The 23604-nt window shown below is 42.2% G+C and overlaps 1 protein-coding gene across 2 annotated transcripts in view; it reads left to right on the top strand.

Annotated features, from left to right (window-relative positions):
- ABCC4 (ATP binding cassette subfamily C member 4 (PEL blood group)) overlaps window positions 1-23604 on the top strand; it is a 418547-nt gene that overhangs the window by 346099 nt on the left and 48844 nt on the right. The window lies entirely within an intron of this gene.

The following is a 23604-nucleotide window of genomic DNA, read 5'->3' as shown; positions in this document are numbered from 1 at the left end:
CTCCAAGTATTTTTATTTTATTGCCGGTGCCTCATCTTGGTCACTTTAAATCTAGCCCACACTGTAATTTTTTTCAAAATTTACACTGGGGCCATTTTAAAAGTACGTTTTAAACAAATACAGTTCTGATAATTTACAATCAGCATAAGCACATAATACCAACTTAAATTGTGAAAAGTTGGGGTGACATGTTCATTTTATAAAATGTGGGTTGAAACAGTATCGCAAGTACTGGATATTGTGATATTTACCAGGGTCACATATTCAGATATTTTAAGAAAGAAAGCAAATCTAGTAGCAAATAACGGAGTCTCATATTTTTATTTTCAGTTATATAGCTTTATTTATAACACTAGCTAAAGACCCAGCATTGCTCGGGTATATATTTTGTTGTTGCTAGGTTCAGACACTTTTTTGAACCTTGACACACAGTCACTTAGTGACCAAGTTTGTAAGCTTTGGGGGCCTTGGCATCAATAATGTGAAAATGGAAGCAGTTTAAATTTTCCCATTGAAATCAAGAAAACAAATCTGATTGGCTGTTTATGGCTCTGCCCCATTTTCTGAATTTTAACCACAGTCACCCAATGACCGACTGTAGCAGGTTTGAGGCCTCTGCCATTAATTGTCTAAGAATAGCAAAAATTCCAATATTCCCATTGAAAATCAATAGGTGATTTTTGATTGGCTGTTTTAGGCTCCACCCACTTTCCTGAACATTAATCCCAGTGACCAACTGTGCCAAGTTTGAGAACCCTGCCATTAACAGTGTAAAATGGCAGCAGTTTAAATTTTCCCATTCAAAAATGTGGTGGTTGTCTCTACCCACTTTTTCTAACCTTGACACACAGTCACTCAGTGACCAAGTTTGTGAGCTTTGGCATCAATAATGTGAGAATGGAAGCAGTTTATCAAACAAATCTGATTTGGCTGTTTGTGGCTCCACTCACTTTTCTGAATTTGAACCCAGTCACTCGATAAATGACGGTAACAGGTTTGAGACCTCTGCCATTAACAGTGTAAGAATGGCATGAATTTAAATATTCCCCTTGAAAAGCAATAGGCGAATTTTACTATTTCTTGTTGTCTCTACCCACTTTTTCTAACTTTGGCACATTGTCACTCAAAGACCAAGTTTGTGAGCTTTGGGGTCCTTCGCATCAATAATGTAAGAATGGTAGCAGTTTATCGTTCAAACATATCTGATTGGCTGTTTGTGACCCCGTCCCTTTTAAGAATTTGAACCCCAGTCACCCAGTGATCGACTGCCAAGTTTTAGGACCTTACTATTAACAGTCTAAACGTGGTCACACACCATACAATTAAAAGATCCAATTTTTCACCAATTGAATAATTGCCCGTTTGTTTTTATTTTTGGAGACTGGACATGTTGGAAATTTCAGACCAACTTTATCAAGAATTGTATGGTGTGTGATTGTCAATTACTTGATGTACAGTTCCAATCATTTTTTTCTCAGATTCAATTATTTTTTCATGGTTTGGGAAAAATTGTACATAGGTGTGTGGTATATTGGTCAGATTTTTGAATTGTTACAATCAGCCAGAAAAAAATGATTGCTATTCTTGAATTGCACAGATATTTTAAAAAAATTGTATGGTGTGTGGCCACCTTAATAGTGGCTGCAGTTTACATTTTCCTATTTAAAATGCATGGCTGAAATGTCATTGGCAGTTTCATGCTCCACCTACATTAACTGGATTTTTAACCTTTGTCAACCAACTGTGTCAAGTTGGTTGACTCTGTCTTTATTACTGTGAGAATGGCAGCCTTCTAAAATTTCCCATTGATGTCAATGGGTTAAACTGATTGGCTGTTTGTTATTCTGCTCAGGTGTGTGTGGGGGGGGAGTACCGTGAGACCCCCAGAACATGTCTTCCCAGGTAGAAAGGGATCCATATAACAAGTTTTATTGAAATCAGTCGAGGCGTGATAATGGCACACGCACACACACGCACGCACGCACACACACACACACACACACACACACACACACACACACTTTTTTATGTATATAGATAGCATCAGACTTTAGAATCCACACTGTATTTTAAAGCAAACCTGAACTGAAAACTAAAAGTCACAATAAACATACACACGTCATACTTACTTCCCATGTAGTATACTCCTCAATCTCTTTCTCCTCTCCTGCATCCTGTTTGTCCACTGTGATTGGTCGAATTCTCCATCCTCCATTTTAAAAATGGCGATGATCACCTCCTTAGCGGTAATCCCAAGTTAGGCTCAGGATGGAAATCCGCAGCTCAGAGCGGGAATGCCGTGCCTCAGTGGGTTATATGCGGGAGCTGCTGCGGATCTCTCTGTGGTATGTTTTTTTCTAGTTTTTAGGGGCTAAAAGCTTGCTAAAAAAATCCGTGGCTTTTAAACCTAAATCTAGAAATAATCATAACGCCAGGGAGGTTAACAGCTTCCGGGTAAACACACTGTTCAACTGTAATATCTTCCACTTGAGCCATAGGAAAACATGGACATTACCTTGCACATCAGTTGTCCTTTCAGTTATAACTGACGGCAAATGAGATATAACTGACAGCAACTGATATATAATAATTGTATCAAAATCTTGTCAGTACTGGAAGGTATCATTGTTAGTAGAAAATGGTGAGCTTCTGGGAGGAACTGTTGGCGAGATAAGTATGTAATATTCATTTGCAGGTATATCATGTGTTTATTTTAAATACTTTTACTCAGTTCAGGTTCACTTTAAGCTATAAAGCAAAGCAGAAGTAATGACCCTTTGAACTTTCTGACAGTAAAACCTTATCTCAAGCTGTCTCTCTTTGTTTCTGTAGTTGTATGGGGTAAGGTCCGCTTCATTACTAAATGAGCAAATATTGGGAAATCAAACTATAAAACATGGAAAGTCTTGCAATGTGACTGCAGCTGCCAGTCTAACTCCCCTGGTCCCCTTCCCCCCACTCACACCATGAGCTGAAACTCCAATGTGGCAGGTTTTGTCAGTGGTGGTTTTAACCCCAGTTAAAATGCATAGATTAACCCCATTTATACTACATACATCACATTGGATTTCCAGTAAAAATACACAGATTACTTTGGTAAAGCAGGTGTTCCCAGCATCCTGTCTCATGTCTCTGGGTGTGATCTATGGTGTGATATGCACATTATTTAAAACAAAGCCAATTTAAAATGGCTGATTAATTACCAGTCCAGCCGGGCATAGTAAGAGCAGAAGTCAATGGGCAGAGTTGGGTAGGTATGCTGTTACTTGCAAACAAATACAAATGGATGCCGATCTTTGTTTCTGTACACTGAAGGCTTCATTAATGCACTGTGCAGCTGCTCGCCAGAGCTAGTGACCTTTCATTTCCAAAGAAGACCCTACATAGACTTAAATTCTTTAGCTTTTGTTACTGAACAATATCCCTTTTCTGCTGGAAATAAATGCTGTTGCGTTCCCTTTCGGCTAGCAGATTCAGACAGACGGTTTAGAAATCATAAATGATGCTTGTCATTTAGAAGTGTTAATTAAGTGAAAAAGAAAGAAAAACACTTATTGGACGGGGTGATCACCCTTGAGAATTTTTTCTGTACTCGGGTGCTGTGTCCTTGTCTGCATGCATGTGACCTGCAACAGTCTGTTGTTTTCATTGGATTTGCTTATTGAGTAGATTTCTGCATTGTAAAAGTCACAGTAGATAGTATATGTAATGCCCAGGATAGAATCCTGCTCAGTAGGTTAACATCAATTAAAGCCCAGCTTCAGGAAAAGGTACTTTAATTTTTAAAATGGAAAGGGTTTAGCAATCTTTTGGGGCTTTGACTCAATTGTATGCTCTAATTGTGTAAATTCTCCCCTATTTTCTTTCACGGAGACCTCCATGGCTTAGATATGAACAGTGTTGGTCTCGTCAATAGGAATGAAAATTCATGGATGTACCGTATTTTTCGGACTATAAGACGCTCCGGACTATAAGACGCACCAAGATTTAGAGGACAAAAACCAAGGGAAAAAAATCTAGTGTGTCCATGGTGCAGGAGCATGTTATGGACCTCCCCTCCATTATGTTCCCCTTGTGCCTTCCTTGTACCACTTGTGTTCCCCCTGTATCCAGTGACTCCCTGTGTCCAGTGTCCTTGTGTGTCCAGTGTCCTTGTGTGTCCAGTGTCCTTGTGTGTCCAGTGACCTCTTGTGTCCAGTGACCTCTTGTGTCCAGTGACCTCTTGTGTCCAGTGTCCAGTGTCTTTGTGTGTCTAGTGACCTCTTGTGTCCAGTGTCCTCTTGTGTCCAGTGTCCTCTTGTGTCCAGTGTCCCCCTGTGTCCAGTGTCCCCCTGTGTCCAGTGTCCTCCTGTGTCATGTGACCCCTGTGTGCAATGACCCCTGTGTCCATCTGTGTCAAGTGACACCTGTGCCCAGTGACCCCTGTGTCCAGTGACCCCTGTGTATAGTTACCCCTGTGTCCTCCTGTGTATAGTGACCCCTGTGTCCAATGACTCCTGTGTCCTTCTGTGTCCAGCAACCCCTGTGTCCAGTGACCCCTGTGTCCTCCTGTGTCCAGTGACCCCTGTGTCTCCCGTGTTTAGTGCCCCTTGGGTCCAGTGTCCCCCTATGTCCAGTGTCCCCCCCCTCCTCTTTCCCTGTGCTCTCCAATGTCCTGTTCCTATGGCCGGTGTTACGACGTGATAACCTACACATCGAATCTGTCCCCATGCACATAGTTACACAGCAGCCTGAGACGCTTCAGAAAACTCAGAGTGCATTGAGCCCGAAGATATTTGTGAGGCAGAACAGCTCTGACACCTCACCTGGACCCACTGCAAAGCCGCATTTCACATGTTCGCCGCTCCAGCTCAAAGTTCCCCGCACTGTCCTGCCTGCACGCGAAATGAAGAATCGCAAGAAATGAATCCCACATTTACAATGCCGACGCACAACTACCAATCAGGCGGGGGGCGCTGCCCCAAACCACCTATCACAGCGCTCACTGCTCACTACCATTCAGGCGCAGATGCCGTGCAGTGATTGGCCACAATGGTCCCACCCGCGAGACCATCGCTGCCTGTAATAAAACGAGCAGGAAGCAGTGAGCGCTGTGATAGGCGGTCTGGGGCAGCACCCTCTGCCTGATTGGTAGTTGTACTGCGTATACGTCGGCATTGTAAATATGTGATTGGTTGCTTGCGCCTCTTCATTTTGCGTGCAGGCAGGACAGTGCGGGGAACTTTGAGCTGGAGCGGCGAACATGTGAAAAACGGCTTTGCAGTGGGTCCAGGTGAGGTGTCAGAGCTGTTCTGCCTCACAAATATCTGCGGGCTCAATGCACTCGGAGTTTTCTGAAGGTGTCTCAGGCTGCAGTGTGAATGTCTGTCTGTGCAGATTCGCCCGCATTGGGCTTCCTGGTTCTCCTCCGCACCGCATACTGAGACATGGTATGCTGCGAGGAGCCTGCGGGCACATTCACACTTGGTGCATTCGGACTATAAGAGGCAGGGACTTTTTCTCCCCACTTTTAGAGGAGAAAAAGTGCGTCTTATAGTCTGAAAAATACGGTAACTTCCCTGCTTTACAATAATAAAGAAAAGGATATATTGCTGGCCTAGATACAGAGGTGCCAGAAGGATAAAAGATCTAAAACGTTTAAAAATGAGGAGGTAGTGGTGGACTGACAGAGGCGCTTGGAATAGTACCAGACCTGTCTTTGTATATGCTCCATCTTATTGCCTGAGGAAGCGGGTCACTCCCGCGAAACGCGTTGTATTTTACTGGAGTATGTAAATAAATTGTTTGCTGAAAATTGATCGGCATTTTCTTGTGTCTGCCCAGAGGAGGTATGTCATTTTTAAATGTTTTAGATCTTTTTATCCTTCTGGCAGGGCCGGATTTCTGGAAAGGCCAGTAAGGCCACGGCCTAGGGCGATGAAATTAGATAAGATAAGAAGGGCGGCATGACTTGGAGAGAGAAGAGGTCATATGTCAAAGTAAATCATCTCTTCTGGTCCCGCAGCGCAGCCATCCAGCGTCCTGCTCTGCACTAATAGCTGAATTCCAGAGTTCCCCAATCCCTGCATCTCTCTCTCACTTCCTGATGTGTTAAAACAATCAGGATCAATCATAACGGTCACCTGATAATCCATTCCTTTCTTTGTATGATAGACTTACAGATCGATGTGAGAAATACCAGAGATATACATTACAAAGCAGATAGAACTAAGTTCCACTGAGTTTTAATGCAGGCATTCCCAAACATCAGAGAGCTCTGCAGTTTCTTCTTCACCTCTTTTATAGCTTTGACCCCAGCAGTTGTTAATTTATCTAATCCTAATTTATGAGGGTCTTTCTTTTTTTTTTTCCTAGTAGCAGTGGTCGCTTCTCTTCCTTAACTCTTTCCTGACTCATTTTCTGTCCTCCTACCATCTATGAGACTGCAGGATAAAACATGTTGTTTTCTTCCCTTTCATTGCTAAACTGTCATTTTAAATACACCTGAGCAGTGGTGCTCATCCAATATTTGGGTATCAGAACTACCCAGATAATCTGAACTTTTTCCACTATCCGAACTTTGAATAGCAATTCGGATATTTTTTAAAATCTGCATAGCACTATCCGAGCAAACTCGGATTTCCCATCTGAGAGAGAGAGGGATTTTAAGTCCCCACATCATTAAAAAAACATGATGTTACATGCCTCATTTACTCTAAAAAAAAGTTTTAAAGGCAATTTAAATAAGCGTTCCTCAGATTTTGTTCCCGTATACTGCCAATATGTTAGAGCACACCACCATATGTACATTCAGCATTCAAAAGAGATGCATAGATTTTTCAGCAAATATAAATAAATGTCATTCAGATGCTTTAAAGTTGAGCTGAACTCTTGCACAGGACAGAAGGAAAACAGAGAAATGTACCCTGTATGTATTTAGAGAGCCTGTCTAATTCCACCTCCTCTGTGTCACAAGTTGTAATTTGATCTCTACACTGTGTCACCCGACTGCCACAACAGCTAAGCTCATTTGAAAGCACAGGATGTTAAAAATGTCTGCTTCCATAAAAGCAGGAGGAGAAGACACACTGCAGATTTATTGCAGGATTTGTATCAGCTGTAACAAAAATGTTTTTGTTGAAAAGTTATGTTGTTGCGTATCTTTTAGAGCAGAGAGGAAGTTCTGAGTTCAGGTACAGGTATAAATACAACAGAACATCCAAAGTGGGTCTTGAGTGGGTCTTGACAGGCTACTTACCTGTTCTCTGTTTTGGATGGGCTTTTCTCCATTGCACTGCCCTGCCACCTGTTTGTGGCTCCGACTGCAGCCAGTCGCACAGAGGACAAAGAAGCAGCGCATACCCTGGCCACTCGCGCTTCCTGTAATTTCTCGCTCCTGCCCAGATGTGCACAGCAACCGAGGCCGGTACAGTGTCATGCTTTCTTGACAAGTACCGGTCATACATTAGCGTCATTTCTCAAGTATGCATGCCCAGAACACTATCGGCTGCTGTGCACATTCGGGCAGGAGCGCAAATTACAGGAATTATTTGTTGAATGAGAGGCAGAGCAGCACAACTGAGATGAGCCCATTCAAACCAATGATCGCTAGTCAGAGTGTTGGACAATTTTTTTTTGGGGGGGGGGGGGGGGGGCGCTTGGTGACAGCAGGCCTAGGGCACTGGAAAGTACAAATCCGGCCCTGCCTTCTGGCGTCTCTGTACCCATACTACATTATACATATTCCTTGGTGGAGGAGTGTTGCCCCTTTTTTCCTTGATCTACAGAGAGCGACTTCTTAATCCTGAGTGGGGACAGGCCTAATCTCCCCACCTGCCTTTAAAGGGACTCTGACCTCTAAAAATAAACGAAAATGGTACTCACCTAGGTCTTTCTCCAGCCCACCGTGGGTCAGGAGGTCCCTCGGCGTCCTCCTGGCTCTTCTCCCGGTCCTTCCGCCGCATACCGCACCGGGGACACCCACGGCGGGTGTCAGGCTCCCACTTCCTGAACGGGGACGCTCTTCGTCTTTACCCCGGCCACTGCACGTCATCACAGCGGCCGACGTGACAGTACTGTGCATGCGCAGTACTGTCACGCCGGCCGTCGTGATGACGCACAGCGGCCGGCGTGATGACGAAGCGCGTCCCCGTTCAGGAAGAGGGAGCCCAACACCTGGCCCGGGTGTCGGCGGGCCGGTATGCGGCGGAAGGACCGGGTGAGGAGCCAGGAGCATGCCGGTGGACCTCCCGACCTACGATGGGCTGCAGAAAGCCCCAGGTGAGTACCATTTTCGTAAATTTTTAGAGCTCTGAGTCCCTTTAAAGTGGTTGCCTATGTGGTAACCTTGACTTGTGAGTATACTACACATACTCTTTCCACACACCTTCATTTACCAGTGCATACTACACTATATTGGGCTCTTGGTGTCCCTCTTTTTATATTGCTAGCCTGTCTCTTTTGGAGTTATCCTTCAGGGACAAAGGGTTTTCTCTCACCTCCCACCTCCCTTCCCTCCAAAAAGAGTTAGAGGGCCATATGCAATTCACTTTTTCTCCTGAGTTTTCTCCTAGAAGATAATTTTTCATCTTTTATTTAAAATAACTTCCCATCGCTATTCAACTGAAAAAGTACCATAAAGTAGGTGTAAAAGTACTATCAAAATTATTTTGAGTATTTTCTTTCTTTCTGGTGGCTTAACCACTTCAGGACACTTCAACAAACAATATCATGCGCCAGAGCATTTTAAAGCATATTGTACCCACTTCAGGGCCTCAGGCTTACACCCCCCTAGTGACCAGGCCATTTATTATAACATAGGGCTGTGCAGCTTTGTTGGCATGCTGCACAGCCCTACAAATCAGCACATATAATAGACAGAAGGGAGGCTTTTTCCTCCTCCCTCTCCAACCCTCCCCCTCCCTTCCCCCTGTGCCGTTCTAATCGCCATAGGATGGCGATCGGCACTGTTCCCCGCCTCTCATAGGTATCAGCCTATGAGAGGCCATGCAGATTGAGCCGCTCTGAGGGACAGCCCAGTGTCCCTCGTACAGCGCTGCAGGAGATAGCAGCACTGTACAATTGTAAACAAAGGGGAATTCTTTCCCCTGTCGGCTCTCAACAGACTGCTAGCTAGCAGGCTAATCACGGAGCAGAGCGTCTGTGAACCAGCAGGGAATGATTGAGTATGCGCTCGTGCATTCCTGCTAAACTGCAGCTCCAGGACGCCAATCGGTGTTAGGCGGTCCTGGGGTGGCCGCTGCGGTCATGCCAATCGGCGTGACGCGGTCGTTAAGTAGTTAAAAGACATTTTACTGACAGGTTTAAAATATCTCCTAGGAGAAAACGCAGGAGAGAAAGTTAATTGCAAATGGGCCGAAGTGTCTTATTATGTCTTAAGTAGCTTATAATAATTTCTGGGAAGATGTGGGAGGATACAGATTGAGAAAAATGACTATACCGTCATGCCAGACATAACCAGCCAAGTTGGCAGTTCCCCTTACATCAGAAATGTGCTTTCCAATTATTTCCTGAGGGAAAGGTAACCTCTCTGAGGCTTAAAGGGGAACTTCAGCCTAAACAAACATTAGTTATGTTAATTAAAATAGATGGGTAATATAATCTCTTACCCACCCTGTTTTAAAAGAACAGGCAAATGTATGTGATTTCATGGGGGCAGCCATCTTTTTGGTTGAAAGGGAGCATGAGATGCAGTTCCAACTGTCCTGTGTCCTGATCACACCTCCCAGCTGTGCGCACTAGGCTTCAAATCTCAAATTCAAAATAAAAAAATAAAAAAATTTGCGCCAGGAGAACAACAATATTAGAAATCCCATCATGCTTTGCACAGCATCAGTTAAAAAATGCCTGGGCAGTTTTCTTCTGTGCTGCTAAAAATGAGGCTTGGGTAAGATTCTGTGAAACTGTGAAAGAAGTACCAAGCCTTTTCAGTGCTGCTGAGTAGGTTTTTAGTCTGGAGGTTCACTTTAACACCACCTGCCATTGAAACAGCTTTTAGGTCGACTGTTAGGTCGATGGGCTTATAAATAAGTACCATTAAAACTTAGTGTGGTGATCCGTGTCACTTTCTACTAATCTTTCCTATTTACTTTTCTGTTCTTCTTTCTTTCTAGCAGAACATTGCTCCACTGTCTGCATCTGACTGGGAGTCATGGCATGGAAATCTTTGAATTTTCTGCTAAGGCTTCCTATCGGTCTATTAATTTGAACCAACCAGAATCCAGGCCATAAGCCCCTTAAAGTGCTCTACCACTCTTCCTCCTCTGCACCGGAGGTGGGGGAGGAAGGCTTGCTGCCTCTCTCTTGTAAGGTTGTAGTCCTTTGGTTCAGTGAATCCCACCCCTGGGTATAGATAAACTAAGCAGGAATTTCAGTATGCTGTTATTTTTGCACATTAAGAAAGTAATAAATCAGATGAAAAAAAAAATGATAATAGGAGAGGTCAGCGATTCAGACGCATTGTGCTAATATGACTCAATTACAGAACTGATTATTTTGCTAAGTATTAATGCCACCGCTCATATTGCACTTGCACATGTTAAAATAACAAATGGAAAAACCTAATCATCCACTGGCTTCATTGTTCTGATTTCAGCACAGCTGTAACTGTTATAGTTTTTAATTAAAGACCACCAGCAGGATGCCTTTGCCTATTGTTCACATTTAATTTCATTTCAATTAATATGGTATTCATTTTTTTTACCTAAATCATTAGAACCAGCTTCTGGAATGGTAGTTTTTCTATATGTTCTGTATTATCATTTATCGAAGAATAATCTTTGTTTTATACAGACTGTGCATTAATTGTATTGTTAGTGTTTTAAAGAGAACCTGTCCTCTTCAAAGAGCTGAGGAGGTCTTTTTTTTTGTATTTTAAACAAATATTTGATGTACTAACGTCTTTCACATGTATATAGAACACTAAGATTTTCTTTGTGGTATTTAATAATTTTTTTTTAAAAAGGTAGTTCCCCCCCACCCTCCTCCAAGTCACTTCTAACAACTCTCCATGCAGTCTGGTATTGCCACAACAGATGAGTGGGCCAGCATGGTGCTCTGCCACCTGAACAATACCAGCTACATGATCTACAGGATAGGGGCAGAAATCTTTACAATCACTTGCATAGCCCCCTTGTCCATGACAAGGGGTTTATCCCCATCTCCAAGCTCAGGGAGATGGAGTGTCTACCATGTAGGGATAGGTCATCAGGGTCTCTTATGGCAGAATCATTAATTCCCCTTTAATAGTAATAAGGGGACCCTTCGATGTCTGTCTCCTTCCTGGTAAATAGGTAAAGGGCATATTTTTTTATCCCCTACCTTTTTATGACAAAGGGCTACATATAAATCTTCACTTGAAATGAAAGACAGGAAGTGCAGGGTTCCCGGTTTGCATACCAGACAGGGCACTAACTGCATGGAGTTTGTATGTTCTCCCCATGTTTGCGTGGGTTTCCTCTGGGCACGCTGGTTCCCTCCCACATACCAAAAACATGCAGATAAGTTCATTGGCTTTCCTTAAAATTTTCCCTAGACTACAATCAGTGGCGTCCCTACCATAGTGCGCAGGGGGGCGGGGCGCACCGGGTGTCAGACACCCAGGGGGGTGTCACCACGACCCCCCACAGCAGCACAGCAGGAGGGAGAAGCAGGGCTAGAAGGAGGGGCAGTGGGGGCAGCGGTGGGGAGGGGGGAAATATCCCCCCCCCCTCCCTCACCTGGGACCCCTCCTTCTGCCTCTCTCCCCCTCCAGAATAGCGGCGACAAGTGCGGGGCGGCCGGAGGCATATGAACAATTACTCACCTGATTTCCGCGTTCCAAGCGTGGAGCGCAGCGTCATGACGTCACAGGTCTCCGTCTTCAATGCCGCCCACTGTGCTTCCTGATTAGCGGAAGCACAGTGGGCGGCATTGGAGGCGGAGACCTGTAACGTCATGACACTGGGAACGCGGAGATTAGGTGAGTAATTGTCTATACGCCTCCGGCCGCCCCGCACTTGTCGCAGCTATTCTGGAGGGGGAGAGAGAGGCAGAAGGAGGGGTCCCAGGTGAGGGAGGGGGGGATATTTCCCCCCTCCCCACCGCTGCCCCCACTGCCCCTTCTTCTAGCGCTGCTTCCCCCCCTCCTGGGCATCTTTACTGGGGGGAACTGTACTAGCTATACTGGGGGCAGCTATACTGGGGGCAACTAAACTAGCTATACTGGGGGCAACTACCAGCTATACTGGGGGCAGCTATACTGGGGGCAACTAAACTAGCTATACTGGGGGCAACTATACCAGCTATACTGGGTGCAACTATACTGGGGGCAACTAAACTAGCTATACTGGGGGCAACTATACCAGCTATAGTGGGGGCAACTATACTAGCTATACTGGGGGCAGCTATACTGGGGGCAACTAAACTAGCTATACTGGGGGGCAACTAAACTAGCTATACTGGGGGGCAACTATACTAGCTATACTGGGGGCAACTAAACTAGCTATACTGGGGGCAACTAAACCAGCTATACTGGGGGCAACTATACCAGCTATACTGGGGGCAACTATACTAGCTATACTGGGGGCAACTAAACTAGCTATACTGGGGGCAACTATACCAGCTATACTGGGGGCAACTATACCAGCTATACTGGGGGCAACTATACTGGGGGCAACTAAACTAGCTATACTGGGGGCAACTAAACTGGGCAACTAAACTAGCTATACTGGAGGCAGCTATACTGGGGGCAGGTATACTAGCTATACTGGGGGCAGCTATACTGGGGGCAACTAAACTAGCTATACTGGGGGCAACTAAACTAGCTATACTGGGGGCAACTAAACTAGCTATACTGGGGCAACTAAACTAGCTATACTAGGGCAACTAAACCAGCTATACTGGGGCAACTAAACCAGCTATACTGGGGGCAACTAAACTAGCTATACTGGAGGCAACTATACTAACTTCATTGGGGGCAACTAGTTTCACTGGGGGCAGCTATACTGGGGGAAACTACTAGCTATACTGGAGCAACTATACTAGCTAATACTTTAAATTACAGTTAGCTCCGCCCTCATCCGGTCACGACCACGCCCATTTTTGCCGCGAAGCATGCCGCAGGTTGTGGCCACGCCCATTTTTTTTTTTTTTTTTTTTTTTTTTTTTTTTGGGAGGGGGGGGGGGGGGGTGTCTTTTAATACCCAGCACCGGGTGCCAAATGCCCTAGGTACGCCACTGACTACAATGGACATATGACTATGGAAGAGATAAGATTGTGAGCCCCTCTGAGGGACAGTTAGTGACAAGACTATATATTGTATACTCTGTAAAGCACTGCAGAAAATGTTGGTGTTTCTATAAATACTAAAAAAATAAAAAATAATGATACTGACAGGCAGCCCTGGCAAAAGGAGAGGAGAGGTATGATTTCAATGTTCAAAAAGATACATTTGTGTCACCAGTCGGGATCTAACTTGATCCTGCAGTTGACCCTAGGGTGGCAAAAGCACTTTACAGACTCATAGCTTTGGAATACCAGAATTAAGTGTACTTTTTCTAAGTGGAGGAGAGGCGACAGAACAGCACATAATGGAGTGGTTTCCAACAATGTGGGTAATAATGTGCTCAGCATGCTGGAACTTTACATGACCTTGGGGACACCTGTACTCACATTAGCTTCTAAGCCAAGATGGCCCTAAATCAGAGTCAGTGCTGTGGCATTAAGCGCCTTGTTTGATGATTGTAGGCACTGCTATTTGGCACTGCTATTTGGCCTGAGGAAGTTAGTATGCACCCACGAAACGCATTGCCAGTGCAATAAAATGCTATTAATACGTGAATTTGTCTTCATTGAGGTAAGCCACCTCACATTTTTTCATTTTATTTGTTTTTATGGCATTTTATTTTCTCTGGGTGCCTCTTTCCCCTTTATCAAGATGGCCCTAAATGGCTGCTTTGGTCAATTTCCATTGAGCATGTGTATGTAGCTTACGACTTGCATAATTGGCTTTTGTACCCATTATTTAATGTCACATTACTAAAGTAATTTTTTTTCATAGTTTGCTGACTTTTTCTCAGCTTTTTTGTTCCTGTAATGTAAATAAAGAATATAAAAAGAAATGTTGCTTTCCTTTTACCATTAAAATTTTAAATAAAGTCACATGTGGGGATAAGTTTCTCTTTGGAATGTAGTACACACGACATTATTTCCAGGGATGTGCCGCATCTGTGCATTGCCATCTATTCCCATGACATCACTCTCTGCCTAGATCCACATGTGCTTGTGTTTCAGTCTTCATGAGCTACTTACGTTATCCAGTGAATACAGCCATGTGCCATTGTATTTTTACAGTAAAAGAAGAACCTAAGAACAAACTGTCTATTAAATACGAACTACCTGTTATCTAGCTGTGATCTTGTTTTTCTAATTTGTGCATTTCTATTGCGCTGGAAACCCCCAACTGTGACACCATTCATTATTTCCTTTTATCACTGTAACAATTTGTGACTTTAACTTCCTGGATATTATAGGAGTATTTAGCAGGATCAAAACATTGATGACTTACTTGTGCTGTACTTGTCTGTAGCACTTGCAACTAACACTACAGTGCAATTCTTACTGATTCATAGACCAGAACCTATGGCCCATTTTGATGTTTGCCTGGTTAATATGAAGATTGAAATTTGTTTTTTCTTCTATCAGCCATACTAGAAGTAACTGACTATGCTGTGATGTATAGTCAAGACTCGTAAAAACTATTAAGAATTTATAACTGGGCAAGAGGAGACTATTATAAATGTGTAACTGGACAGTCCTTAGATATATAATTTTCACAGGAAAATGGTGTAAAAACAAACAAGACCAAAACCCAACATACATTAACACAAGGGTGCCCATTAGGTAGATTGTGATCTACTGGTAGATCGCAAAGGACTTCTTGGTAGATCCCGACCCCACTACATTTTCCATTCTGTATATACAAGTGTGCTCCTAAAATTGTACATAGGTAGATCATTTTGACTTGCTAATTTTTCAAAGTAGCTCACAAGCCAAAAAAGTGTGGGCACCTCTGCATTAACACAAACATAGCCCTGACTTGTACTCTCGTCTGATGCCAAAACTAACTCCCTCACTTGTTCCACGGGATATCGTTGCCATTTTTATTATTCATCTTCTGTTTAAAATAACTTTTCAGCATTCTGCAATTAACTCCATAAAGTAGGTAAAAAGGATTTTTAAAATTATTATAGTATTTTCTTGCTTGTTGTTGGCTTAAAATGCATTTTATTATTAAGGTGCGAAAAGTTCACCTAGTAGAAAAGGTTGGAGAAAAGGGGAATTAAATAAGGTGCCAAAGTGTCACCAGGTTTTCATCTTGAGTGCACTACTATACTCAGGATCACAACACTGTTGTCACTTGTTACATTATTAAAAATCTGCTGTTACACTAAAAACCTGGAGTAATTGGAATGGAACTGGAGGACTGTTGGCACTGCAGCTATAGACTAGGCTTTTTGGGGTGGCAGTTGCCAGTGCCCACTGTGCTGGATGGTGTCCCCAGCGTGCTCTGACCATGTAGTATGCAAACCTGTGAATGAGAGGCGGAGAAAAGGTCGGCACTGCTGTATGGACTTTTTAATTGTGCAACATGTGGCAAAACAAGCATATCATGTGGCTGTGTCTGTAAACAATGCAAGGTGTGTGCACATACCAATCGAGTCGAGCAAGTGGTTGCACTGGGTGCAGGGCTCTGGAACCTATGGAACTTCCAGTGCCTTGCAACCACCGCAACCACTTGGATTGGTATGTGCACACTCCTTGCATTGTTTACTATATGGACACATCCACTTGATATGTTTGTCTTGCCGCATGTTGGACAATTAAAAAGTCCATACAGCAGTGCCGTCCTTTTCTCCGCCTCTCATTCACACACTAAAAGCCTGTCTGATGGAAGCTTCCATTTACCTGTTAGCTGTGTCCAAACCGGTCACCTTTTTACAGTCAAGCTCAGTAGAAGTTTCACTGTTTTGTAGCCTGTGTCCCCTTTCAAACTAGAATGTTTTCATTGTGTTGCGTTGCCTGTTTTTACCGCAGGGTAACGCTACATCATTGAAAGTCTGTGGGACATTACATACCTGATGCGGTGCGATGCTCCGGAAGTATCACATCTGACGTGAAGGCATCAGCGTGTTATGGGTTAACATCCGCCGTGATGTGCTTTGACCGGAAGCCATATAAGTCAACGGCAGCACAGATATTGTAAACTGCTGATTTTTTTCAATACACTTCCTTGCAATTCGTATTTTGACCACAGGAAGTGAGCGCTAGAGGACCTCACTTATAGTTTTGTTTGCTGCCAAAAATCACATTACCGTGCATCAACGTAGGTGTATAAGAAGCTTCTTTTTAGCGTTGCGGGATCATCCGATCGCACTGCAACTAAAACACAGGCTGCTAATGTTAAACCGGCCTGCCTGTAATCTGCAGGTTACAATATGGCCGCCTGTAAAAATTGTATTAAACTACTTACAAGCTTTGCTTTAGAAAACTATTCTGTTTACCAGTAAATGCTTATTGAGCCCTTTGTTGCTACTAAGGTTTTGATTGAAGTTAAACTAATTGAAAAAATATTAGATCCAAATCTGTGGAATGATGCAACAAAGGAAATAAAGCAATTGCCTGTCTTAATGTGTTTAATATGCCGCTAATTCAATCTGAAAACACTTCAGTGAATTATAAGATTAAAACAACAATATGCATATTTGTCTTATTTAAAAATACAGCATAGCATAAATTCTTACATAACAGGAAAACATTGCTCAAACATGTGACATTTTAATAATACAATTTAGCATGTGAAAGTAATAAACACAATTATGGCATCAAACAATAGCAAATTGACTGCTGCATTTTCAAATAAATGTGATTGATTTTGTCATCTATTTTTAAATTAAATGTGATGTGTTTTTTGGAGCATCTTTCTAATGGGTCTCTCATCCAGACAGTCACTATTGAAGTGTTGGTCAGGACTCCCTCACCTGCAAGTCCCTGTATTACAGACTTGCATAGCTGTAGACCACATATTTGTCTGTCTGAAATTCCATCCTACAGAGCCTACTTTTAATTTTTAGCTGAGCTGCTTCAGGTCATGTGACTAGTTTTTTTAAATAAGATTTGCAGCCACAGAATCCTCCTTTGATGCAAAAAAGCAACATTTAGCAATGACATTTACAACATTTTCAACATTTGACATAACACTATAATTTCTATAATTTAATTTTTCAAAGAATTTTTTTGGAAGGGTTGAATGTTGTGTTTCTATAACTCTTTGCTAAATAAAAACCTACTTGTATTCAAATAAAATGAAATAATTTTATTAATACTTTACTGATGTTTCAAATTACTGCAAAATCCAAATATTCACTGAAATGAAACCAGCAGTTCCAAAATTCTGGACATCCATAAAATGTTCCAGTGTTTTAATTTAGAGCTAAGTTTAGTTATTGCTTCATTAAAAAAAATGAAATAAAATTATGAAAATATAATCTAAAATAAAATTCTAAAATAACTCCAGACCTCTTGCATAAATTTTACCCCAATGTACCTGAATGCTGTTGGAGATGTCAGGGGGGCTGGGGGACCTACTGCACATGGCTTGAGGATATCCTTTGATGCAGCCCTTCTGGAAGTAGGTGCACAGAATTACGGAACAGGTGTCAGGACTTCAAGTGGTGTATTCCCCAGATGCATACCTATTACATAATTCCATTTACACTTACCAAATTGCTGCATACAGTATGATCCATGCAGCAAGTACCTTGATCTCAGCTTTATAGAAGTCTCACGGTGAAGCTGTGGTTTCAGAGGATTAATAAGACTAGGGACCTAGAGTAGCTGGTCCTTATCGCGCATGATCGGATAAGCAGAATATCCAACACTTGGGCATGTTGGTATGAATTCCAGAGCACTAAGGAGAATAGCAGCATAGTGGCCTGAGATATTGGTTCTGGGAAGAGTCGCCCTTAATTAATAGGTTGTGAAAATATTGGTGAAATACAAGGTAGATGTACTCTGCCTCCCGCAGTAAATAGTAAGCAATAAGCTACCTTTTATACTTTTCTCTTACTTTCCCTCCTCTCTCTTTTCTGTCTCTTATATGGATTACAATACAGTAGGTTTCTTATGGGCTGAATTCGTAGAATGATAGGATATTTTGTGCAGACCACAAGGCCTTGTTCATATTGTTTGAATATAACATTTCTTAGTGGATGTTTTAAGATGCATATTAGTCAAGGTATGTTTAGAATGACATATTTCAATGCTGGAAATGTTATGAAAGTTTTTATTATAGATGTTGATAGATGATGTTGGAACTGTCAATGCAACAGTTTTGTTTTCTCATTTTGCACATTAATAAAAACATTGAAACCGGGAAAAAACATTCAGTACTCAGAATAATCTGCTTAAAGTGGTCTGAAAGCTAGCATTTCTACTTAGCTTTAAAAGATTCCTTTAACAGCTTTTAAGCTACTATCCCAGAAAAAAAATTTAGCAGGACATCACTGAAATGGTTAAACAAAGTATTTTGTCCTGCTATTCAGCTTCAAATCCTCATCCAAACTGGGGATAACAGTATCTTTTTTTACTTTTTAAACAGAAATTTATCAACACTGTAATGTAAACAAACACTCTTTGAAAAGCTGTCTCTGCTTCAGGCACACACACCGTTCAGAATAGCTCATTAGAAGATTTTCATATATAATAAAAAGCAGTTATAATAGAAATACAATAAAATGCAATGGCAGGTTTCAGGGCAAGATAAACTACTCTTTGGAAACTTGTAATTTGTAGACAGACAATATTACTTGTGCACAAAAGCAAATATGATAACTGTATGAGTAATAAAAAGTAGGAAAACACATTTTCATTGAATGTTATGTCATAGTTTCAGACCACTTTAAAGCGGAAGCTCTCTGTTATAATGAATTATGATATCCGCAATTTTGGCCTGACCCCATTACGGGGAAAAACGCCATGCCTTTTTTGGAGGCTGAGTTACCCCCTTCACAGCTCAGCCTTCAGCTCTGTAGCCTACCCTCAGCTCTGTGGCCAAGGCATAATCACGCTACATTACTCTTTGAGGCATAATGTGGGTGGAGCGGGTATGTAAATAAAATTGTGAATATCATAATTGATTATAACATAGAGAGTTAGTGTCCCTGACTCTAGCTTTAAATTACACAGGATTTTTGAAGTAAAAAAAATTGTACAAAAACTTTATCTTTTTCATTTAGATTTGAGTTTTAAGTGTATCTCCATTCACGGAAATGGCATGGTATAGTTTTCAGTGGGGCCTGGTTGCATTCCAACAGTCTTTTATTACACTTTTGTTAATGTTTTCGCACAAGTTCAGGTTGTGCAAAAAGTGCTGTACAGAGTATTGTGTTATGCTGCCTAATGCTGGGGATAAACGGTACGTTTCTGTACCGTGTATCGAGCAGCTGATCCGGCCAGCTGATAATATTCAGCTGGTCCGATCATGCTGCTCGACCCCCGCCCGCTCGATCCCCGCTGGCGGACAATGGCAGGGAATTGATCGGCTGATAAGGAGCGCCGGTGGGGCGGTAATCGATCCGCACGGACGAGTGGGGACACGGCTGGGGTCGATCCGGCGGCTAATCGGCCGCCGGATCGACCCGTGTATTCCCAGCATTACTCTAACTACTGCTACTAAAAGGAGCAAGACCGAGGAACTCCCATCTTTCCCACATGAGATCACTCCTCATAATCCCTTATCATACATAATGCTCTTGTAAAGACTGAAGGTGTATACGCACACCAGGGACTTTTCACCCACAGGGACTCGATCTCCTGGGTGACAACTCAAGGCTGAATGCCAAACAGCCACGTTGCTAGACTACAGCTTCGCAATGTGTTCTGTTATGCTATGGGGAGGGAAGAAGGAACGACAGCACATCATACAACAGGCTTCAGGTTGGTGGGGTAAGATTGAGAATAATGCGCTTAGCTTTGGCACACCAGATATTATGGTGCTGCATCGGGGCAACTGTACTCACACTAGATTCTGGGCAGAGATCACTCAGCAGCCTTAAAGAGACACTGAAGCGAAAAAAATGAGGATATAATGATTTGTATGTGTAGTACAGCTAAGAAATAAAACATTAGGAGCAGAGACATAAGTCTAATGTTGTTTCCAGTACAGGAAGAGTTAAGAGACTCCAGTTGTTATCTATGCAAAAAGCCATTGAGCTCTACGACTTTTATGCCGGAAATACACTTGACGTTTCCGTGGCTCAGTTATGCCGCCGGATCGATTCCCGCTCATCCCCGCAGGCGATTCTCTTATCTTCTGCTCGTTTTCCTTATCTTTTTCTATTGTCCTACACACGGTATCGAGCGCGGAATTGATTCGGAATTGAATCTGACACGTCAGAAATTGTCAATCGAGCCATCTAATGGCTCGATCGTGTCTCACAGAAACGCACCGTGTATTCCCGGCATTAGTCACAGAGAGCTCTGGGTTCTGAAGGTTGTTATCTCAACTGTCAGTCAAGGATTTTCTTTTTCTCTGCCAGAGGACAGGTCAATAGTTCACAGCCTGCTCTGTAAAAAATTTAGAATGCTGAGTAGTGTGTAAACTGCACATATTAGAGAATAATGCAATGTTATGAAAAACACTATATAACTGAAAATAACAATATGAGAACATTTTCTTTGCTACTAATCTGTGTAATTATCCGTACTACACAACCAATTCATTATATCATCATTTTTTTTTCGCTTCAGTGTCTCGTTAAGGCTGAGCCTGACACATTTAATTCATGTTTTGCTTAAAATGGTCGCTTTCAGATTGATATTGCTGTATGCATGGCTCAAGGATGTAGTTCTTCTACAGGAAAGAAGTACATTGATAGTTGGATAGTGGAGGAAGGGATTTTTTGTTTCTAAAAGTAGTTTGCATTTATTTTTGAAAGCAGTACAGATGATAGTTTTAAGGACACACAAGTCCTCTTCTTCAGTGTATAAGCAGCATCCTGAAGAGGACCTATGTGTCTTCGAAACAATTGTACATCACTCTATGCTTCTTCCTGAATAAGCGAACTTAAACCTTAGTGAGTGTGCAGTCTTACAATTGCCTTATGTACTACAGGAGGATAGTACCAACCTTCCCAGGTGATTACACCTCACAATTGGCTGTGCGTATACTACAACCTTTTTGAACTAATTTTGAAAGCCTAATACAGGATACATGGTCACAATTTTGGATGAATATATTTGCAATTTATTAGTTTTTTTGTAAATATGTACTGTTTGCATAGTGCTAGGTCCAGGGATGCAGATGCGCAAATACTTTTGGAAATTGGTATATGGTTTTGGACGGATAGTCACACATAAAGACACAAAAATTTGTAAGCACAAACTGAAAGACAGACTCACAGGTAATCCTCACACTATGCAGATGATCGCTCCAGGGTATTTTGGTCTTTCTCCCTTTCCTTGCTTTGCTGCTTATGTTGGATTATTAGCGAACAGTGCTGAGCTATCTCATTTCATGTCATCTCTGCTCTAGACATAAGAAAAGCAGATCTTTTTTTTTCTACCAGAACAGTTGTCCTTTGGGGATGCAAAGGGTCGGATTTACGAACATCACATCAAGTTGCACTGATCTGCAATTAAACATTTACAGATTTACTGTATCGGCAAGGCCACCTTTTGACACATGGAATTCCTACAATATTCCTAACCCATAATACACAGCTTTATGGGACAGAAAGTGAGAGAAATTCTCTCAGATGGTATTTCCTTGACTACAATAAACCCAAAAGAGGTTCTAGCTTTTCCAAGCTACCAAAAACTTAAGTGCTGTACACACTGAAATATAAACCACTTTTATTTTGAACTGAGCTCCTGATTTTCATCTGAGAGCAGGTAAAAATGGCAGACTCAATTATTAAGCTAGAAAACCTTTACTTCTGCACTGTCACACTGTTTCTCCATTTTGGCCTTGTTTCCAGCCTGTTCCTTATTGATAGTGTGTTGCACTCCCCTTTCCGGGCTTCTGCCTATAGTGATGGCCCTTGTAACATAATACAGTATGCAGGAGACCTTTTTATTTCCACTAGGGAACCCTCAACGTCATAGGAAGTAATATGCAGGGGAGTGTTCTTCATTTTTCATGATATTCGAAATGAATAATCTGTTATTTCATGAAGAGAGAAAATACTTCTCACATCGCTCTGTTTTGCCTTATTTCATTGTAACTGATTGTAGAGGATTTGATGTGGTCTAATTAAATTCGACCATGGACCAATTTTATTGCAACTTCCTTATTACTACAAATCTCCACGGTCTCATATTTACAGCATATAAATGAGAACAGTCTTGATTACAATAATATATACCATAAGCCGAGGTCTGATAGGCACTTTAATAAAATCACGACTGGATGCTTTAAAGAGACTCCGTAACAAAAATTGCATCCTGTTTTTTATCATCCTACAAGTTCCAAAAGCTATTCTAATGTGTTCTGGCTTACTGCAGCACTTTGTACTATCACAGTCTCTGTAATAAATCAACTTATCTCTCTCTTGTCAGACTTGTCAGCCTGTGTCTGGAAGGCTGCCAAGTTCTTCAGTGTTGTGGTTCTGTGATGCATCTCCCCCCTCCAGGCCCCTCTCTGCACACTGCCTGCATATTATTTAGATTAGGGCAGCTTCTCTCTTCTCTCTTATCTTTTACAAGCTGGATAAATCCTCCTCTGAGCTGGCTGGGCTTTCACATACTGATGAATTACATATGGGCAGAGCTGTCTGCACTCTGCAGTAAGAAACAGCCTGACACTTCAGTGGAAGATAGCTGCAGGGGGAAAGAAACACACAAATGATCTCTTGAGATTCAAAAGAAAGGGTGTATACAGCCTGCTTGTGTATGGATGTATTTTCTATGTGTGGACATACTGTACATCAACCTACTTCCTGTTTTGGTGGCCATTTTGTTTGTTTATAAACAAACTTTTTAAAACTGTTTTTAACCACTTTTAATGCGGCGAGGAGCGGCGAAATTGTGACAGAGGGTAATAGGAGATGTCCCCTAACGCACTGGTATGTTTACTTTTGTGCGATTTTAACAATACAGATTCTCTTTAAAGGGACTCCGAGCAGTGCAGAAACCAAGGAAAGATGCATATCATTTTAAAGCTCTCTTTCTCCTCTTTCCAATGATATATAAACCGCCGCCCTACGCCTTTTAGTTTGCGCTATTTTCGCGATTGAAATTGCCGCAGCCGCGATTTCAATCGCAAAAATAGAGAAAACTAAAAGGCGTAGGGCGACGATTTATGTGTCGCCAGAAAGAGGAGAAAGAGAGCTTTAAAATGATATCCATCTTTACATAGTTACTTGTATTACACAGGACGACACTTTCCCCAGTGTCAGCAGCTCCATTCAGCAGAATGGGGCTGCTGACTTTAGGAAAAAGTCGCCCTGTGTAATACAATGTAACTATGGAAAGATGGATATCATTTTAAAGCGCTCTTTCTCCTCTTTCTGGCGACACCTAAATCGTCGCCCTACGCCTTTTAGTTTTCTCTATTTTTGCGATTG

This window comes from Hyperolius riggenbachi, chromosome 2 (assembly GCF_040937935.1).
Source record: "Hyperolius riggenbachi isolate aHypRig1 chromosome 2, aHypRig1.pri, whole genome shotgun sequence".
Classification (NCBI taxonomy): domain Eukaryota; kingdom Metazoa; phylum Chordata; class Amphibia; order Anura; family Hyperoliidae; genus Hyperolius; species Hyperolius riggenbachi.
The sequence above is the reverse complement of the archived record's forward strand: the minus strand, read 5'-3'. Positions and strand labels throughout refer to the sequence as shown.